The sequence below is a fragment of the Priapulus caudatus genome, unplaced genomic scaffold (assembly GCF_000485595.1).
Source record: "Priapulus caudatus unplaced genomic scaffold, Priapulus_caudatus-5.0.1 Scaffold1555, whole genome shotgun sequence".
NCBI lineage: Eukaryota > Metazoa > Priapulida > Priapulimorpha > Priapulimorphida > Priapulidae > Priapulus > Priapulus caudatus.
Window position 1 is genome coordinate 41,816 of NW_014578616.1, and position 5,971 is coordinate 47,786.

At 44.1% G+C, this 5,971-nt stretch overlaps 1 long non-coding RNA gene across 2 annotated transcripts; it reads left to right on the top strand.

The window, feature by feature from the left end:
- The first annotated feature begins 1,981 nt into the window (after window positions 1-1,981).
- Window positions 1,982-2,928, top strand: LOC106816993. 2 transcript variants are annotated; one of them, XR_001394977.1, is made up of 4 exons: window positions 1,990-2,061; window positions 2,154-2,455; window positions 2,543-2,652; window positions 2,841-2,928. It is a non-coding gene; the product is annotated as an uncharacterized LOC106816993 (long non-coding RNA). The 2 variants fall into 2 exon arrangements; XR_001394976.1 differs by having other exon boundaries at window positions 1,982-2,061; window positions 2,543-2,875.
- Window positions 2,929-5,971: the final 3,043 nt, after the last annotated feature.

Sequence of the window (5,971 nt, forward strand, 5' to 3'; positions counted from 1 at the left end):
GTAAGTACATGTTTACACCACGACGGATGTATCGTTACATTCTGCTACAAGTGCATATTGGTATCATTCTGTGTCGTCACAATCTCAGGGTGCGAAATTAACGCGAGTCCGGAGTCAAATACTCCATGATTTACTGTCCGACTTCCTGATTTGACATATGCTGGAGTCCGTGTGACTCCCTGAAAATTCTGCTATACTAACTAGCTTGTTCCAGAGCACGCCCTCCTTATTATTTCTACGGGAATTTACCGTATTTTTCAGCAAATGTCCAAAGAAATTTTCACAGACGTGCAACTGCATGAATCTTCAAAATAAGAGCACATGCGTTATTGTTAATATCTTTAGGTTTTAACTTCCGACTGCGGACTCCCTCATTTTGCTGCGGACTCCCTCTTTTTGAGGGAGTCCGTTTTACAGAGGGAGTCCCTTTTACAGGGAGTCCGTTGGACTGCCTTGTTCATAAGGTAATTTCTACCCCTGCATTCTGCTACAAGCACACATTTATATCATGCTGGGCCGTTACATTGTGCTATAAATATGTAATTATATCATGCTGTGTCGGTATCAGCTGCTGTTGCTACTGCTGCTGGTGTTGCTGCTACTACTGCTATCTAGAGACTGCACATTTCCGCTTCAAAATTTGCCAAATTCCGTTTCGGAGACTTCAATTCCGTTTCAGCAAAATTTTTTTATTCTCCGCCACTAGATGTCACTACATTACCACTAGATGTCACTAGCATACTGTACAATACATCACAACTGTCTATGTCAGTGTTCTCAATGGGAGTGGGGCTGTCTAATAATGTATAATTTTTTTTGGATCTGTAATTTCTTTTGAAGGGTTAAAGTGATGAATGTAAGATAAATTCTCATAATCATCTTGTGTGTGTTGGGAGTGATTTGAGCTGTTTTAAAAGTTATTTTTGTGTTTTGGAAGGTTATGGTGATTCCGTTTCAGAGGGGGTGATTTCGTGATTTCCGTCCATTTTACGTTTTTATGGAAATGTGCAGTCTCTACAGTGCTACTACTGCTGCTGCTGCTGCTGCTGCTGCTGCTGCTGCTGCTGCTGCAGCTGCTGTTACTGCTGCTACTAAGTACTGCTGCTGTTACTACTACTGCTGCTGAATAACAGCTGCTGCTGCTGCTGCTGCTGCTGCTGTTACTACTTCTGCTGCTACTGCTACTGCTACTACTACTACTGCTGCTGCTGCTGCTGCTGCTACTGCTACTGCTACTGCTACTGCTACTACTACTACTGCTGCTGCTGCTGCTGCTACTACTGCTGCTACTGCTGCTACTACTACTACTGCGACTGCTGTTGCTGCTGCTGCTGCTGTTACTGCTGCTGCTGCTACTGCTACTGCTGCTGCTGCTGCTGCTGCTGTTACTACTGCTACTGCGACTGCTGCTGCTGCTGCTGCTGTTACTGCTGCTGCTGCTACTGCTGCTGCTGCTGCTGTTACTACTTCTCCTGCGGTTGCTAGGGGGAACACTGCTTACGCCAGGCGGTGTTGTATTTGTCATCACAGGGTAGTACCAGGGTCCTTTACTGTCCTTATCACTCTACACCTATTAACCTATATTACTACGAGATTGTGACGAGCCCCAACACGTCTGAGGGGGGATATATACATTTCATCAGGAGTGTATAATATAGAGATATTATACGCTCCTGATAACAGCATACAACTGTGTGTGCGCAAAGCTTGACGCAGCCTCGGCCCGTCTAGTAGTTAGCATTGCGGATGTCCAGGTTGGCAGCTTCAGCCTACACACGCGTGGTGACCTTGGGGAGATTCACTGAGCTTCCCCCCAACGGCGTGTCCACGTGCACATGAAGCTTGCCGCCACCTTGACATTTATAGGAGTCACCTTTGCTGGCGTGGATGTCAGAAGTTTCAGCCCTTGACCACGTGCACACGCCGACCATGTTTGACCCACGCCGTGTCCACGTGTACAATTCGTGTGCAAAACCACGCTGGCCTGAATGGTATATAAGGAGGAGCATTTGTAACAGTTAACGTTTTTAGTTGTAGCAGCGGTACACTCAGCTACGGGTCGTAAGTATATACGTCATTAAATTGTATCGTGTTTACCGTGTTTGAACTTAGTTCAGCTTAGCTTTACTCGAAATCATTCTGTATTGTTCCAGATAGAGCAGACGAGCTCCAGCTAGCTTCGTCGAGGGATCGTACTACACACACTCTAAGACCGGTATCAAAGGTTGCAGGTATATGTCGTTGAATTGTACTGTTTTGTACGGGTAACGGTAATTAACACGGGTAAGATCATATGTTTACAGGTGTCATACACAACAGCGACGGCAGCAGCAGCGTCAGCATCAGATGACAGACTCACACCGGAGAGGATGGTGGAGCTGATATTATGGAGCTTTGAGTGGACCCGCACTGATAGAGGCTAGAGACAGTCCAGCAGCAACAGCAAACTTCAAAGGTATCAACGTTACAGGTATACGTCGTTGAATTGTACTGTTTTGTACGGGTAACGGTAATTAACACGGATAAGATCGTATGTTTACAGGTGTCATACACAACAGCGACGGCAGCAGCAGCGTCGGTGTCAGATGACAGACTCGCACCCGAGAGGATGGCGGAGCTGATATTATGGAGCTACTGGACTCCCGATCTAGTGTAAGTGGCGCTTCTTCTTGCTAGCGTTATAATAAAGCGTTACTAGCACTGCTAACAACTACTAAAACAACATTTATCATTTAACTTTTTAATTTTACATGATTAAATTTTACATTGCTCCATTCTACGTATTGCTCCATGTGATTTGGCTTCGTTGTTTGCTGCTCCTGTTGTATCAATGTTTCCAGGGTGATCGAGTCATCCCAGATTGATTGAGTCATCCCAGTCATCCAGGTCTCTCTCCACGACAGAATCACTTGACGACTCCACGAGCAGATTGCGTGAGCAGAGCACATATTCGCGATTCGTATTATCGTTTATTCGTATTATCGTTTATTCGTATTGCGGCTCGTTATTCGCGTATTGCCGCTCGTTATTCGCGTATTGCGGCTCGTTATTTCGCAAAAATTAAACCACCGCGAGATATACAGCGTATACAGTAGGGTAAATAAACCTTTCACTGTGTTATGGCTTTTGGTTTTTTTGTAAGTTGTTTGTTGTGGTTGGTTGTTAAGGTTTTGCCACGAGGGTTACGTGGTTGGCCACGAGGTTACATGTTTTGGCTACGAGGTTACAAACCCCTACCCCTACCCCTTACCTCTAAACTCTACCTTAAACCCTTCGCCTTCAACCCCTTGCCTCTAAACTCATGACGTCTAAACTCTACCTTAAACAATATCAGTGTTCTCAATGGGAGTGGCTGTCTAATAATGTATAATTTTTTTTGGATCTGTAATTTCTTTTGGAGGGTTAAAGTGATGAATGTAAGATAAGTTTTCATAATCATTTTGTGTGTGTTGGGAGTGATTTGAGCTGTTTTAAGAGTTATTTTTGTGTTTTGGAAGGTTATGGTGATTCTGTTTCAGAGGGAGTGATTTCGTGATTTCCTTCCATTTTCCGTTTTCATGGAAATGTGCAGTCTCTACAGTGCTACTACTGCTGCTGCTGCTGCTACTGCTGCTGCTGCTGCTGCTGCTGCTGCTGCTGCTGTTACTGCTGCTACTACTACTACTGCTGCTACTACTGCTGCTGCTGCTGCTGCTGCTGCTGTTACTACTTCTGCTGCTGCTACTACTGCTACTGCTGCTGCTGCTGCTGCTGTTACTACTGCTACTGCGACTGCTGTTGCTGCTGCTGTTGCTGCTGTTGCTGTTACTACTGCTACTGCGACTGCTGTTGCTGCTGCTGCTGCTGCTGCTGCTGCTGCTGCTGTTGCTGCTGCTACTGCTGCTACTGCTGCTGCTGCTGCTGCTGCTGTTACTACTGCTACTGCTGCTGCTGCTGCTGCTGTTACTGCTGCTGCTGCTGCTGCTGTTACTGCTGCTGCTGCTACTGCTACTGCTGCTGCTGCTGTTACTACTGCTCCTGCGGTTGCTAGGGGGAACACTGCTTACGCCAGGCGGTGTTGTATTTGTCATCACAGGGTAGTACTGCTCATAGGGTCTATGCCCCCCAGGGTACTGCCGGAACGTACCCTGGGTACGGTCAGGTATACCGGAATGTACCCTGGTAACTATTTGATATGGTTAGGGTTAGGGTTAAGGTTAGGGTTAGGGTTTAAGGGAGTAGGCGTAGGCGACTCCCTAGACTCATTAGTGGAGTAGGCGAGGTACGGTGCGGCATGATATTAGATAGTACCAGGGTATGTTCCGGTATACCGGACCGTACCCTGGGTACGTTCCGGCAGTACCCCGGGGGACATAGACCCTCTCAGCGGTAGTAGGACGTTCCTTTACTGTCCTTATCACTCTACACCTATTAACCTATATTACTACGAGATTGTTACAAGCCCCCCCATCCGCGGTCACTTGTCTCTGATCCAGGCACCTAGTAGCTATTGCACTCATACTCATAGGCGGGAGTTGAGAAGAACTTGGATAGTCGGGACTGGAGCAGAGCTCATGGCAAGCAGATAGGGGTGTAACGATTCACAGACACATAGATGAATCACGATACGATAATCGATACGCAGCGTCTATATCGTGATACATGCGATACGGATGTTAAAGAGTGAATAAGACAAGCTAAACTATTTAATAAAGCACTCGTAATCCCGTTTAAATTGAATTATTTATTTTATTTTGCGAGCTCCTTCTCAGGCATCACGCAAATATCATCGGCTGTCGTAGAGATCTGTGGTACGGCCAAAATTGTTGCCAAAATTGTTACCGCAAAACAATCGAGGGAAAAAATATTCAATTTACAGTCCATGAGCAAAACAACTTTTCATTACCAAATTGGGGGCAAATGCTACCATGCATTTTCTGAAAGCCCTTGGTGTGTAGATCAAGAAAATATGTGATAGCCTTCTCAGATCAGTAGCTTAAGGGGGTCGCGTGACTTTAAAGTCAGTAATTTATGCAAGTTTGGCTGATTTATACTAAATCTTTAAAAAATCATATCTCGTTCCGATTGCAAGGTAATTCTGTCGTCTCTTCAACTATTAGTTAGGTTTATGGTGAGGTTCATCTTTGCAACAAAGGTTTTTGATTATGGTATGTTGAAGTCACTTGACAATAATATTATTTCTCAAAAATACGTAAAATTATAGGAAATGTATCATTATACTTTAAATGATCCACGAAAATGACTTAATATCACAGTCAGTCACATTAAAAACAATAATTAAGAATTTTGGATTTTATTGTTAATAATCCTGACCGTTTTCTTTTGTATTTTCGTGACATTTGTAGGATTTATATAACATTTTATAAACCGGGTGTAGTTTTGGTCACCCTGTGGTAGAAACAAAGAATTATAAAAACGTCACATGTCAATTGTGGGCGCTGGGGTCATGGACTGTTCTGTCTGTGTGTTGCGGTACATGTATCGTGGCCTACGTATTGAGATACGTATCGTATCATGACCCTAGTGTATCGTTACACCTCTGCAAGCAGAGTGGTGCAGGTAGAGGGAGAGGGTTGAGGACTGAGATGAGCATTCCTTTTCGAAATTGTCGAAATAATTATTGAGCAAAAGTTTAATAAATGTTAAATTTATTTTTTAATTTGCTGGCAGTCGCATCCAATGAGTGTCACGTGCAGCGTATGTAGTCACTGCGTTGCTGGGAAATTTCATTTTTGTATTGTTGTGTATTCCTCTACCTGACAGCTCTGGATAAGATTCGTTAATAATTAATTCATTAATAATTCATTATTAAAAACGTTTTAATTTATAATCGCCACGAGATGGCAGCACGGTGCAGTATATGCAGTGCGGTGTAGAGTGCATGCTTGGCCGTGTATAATATGTAGTTGGAGTAAATATCGTACCATGTTCATCGCGTGTCTGTTGATACATACATATATATATATATATA